The sequence below is a fragment of the Canis lupus genome, chromosome 18 (assembly GCF_048164855.1).
Source record: "Canis lupus baileyi chromosome 18, mCanLup2.hap1, whole genome shotgun sequence".
Classification (NCBI taxonomy): domain Eukaryota; kingdom Metazoa; phylum Chordata; class Mammalia; order Carnivora; family Canidae; genus Canis; species Canis lupus.
The window spans coordinates 4,250,392-4,250,593 of NC_132855.1; positions in this window are offsets into that span (position 1 = coordinate 4,250,392).

Genomic DNA, 202 nt, shown 5'->3' on the forward strand with positions numbered 1-202 from the left:
CTGCTGTGCTTATTCCTAGAGGTGTTGTCTGTGACGTATGCCCGACGCAAAGACTCTGGACAGAATGTCTTAGGAGGTAACTGGTACGCAGAGGCGGTGATCCTCCTGAAAACCTTCTGTGTCTTGCTTTTGATCTTTATATATAATGAAAACAATTTAATTGTCTCCGTTTACGTGATTATATTGTCATTCGTAAAGCTCA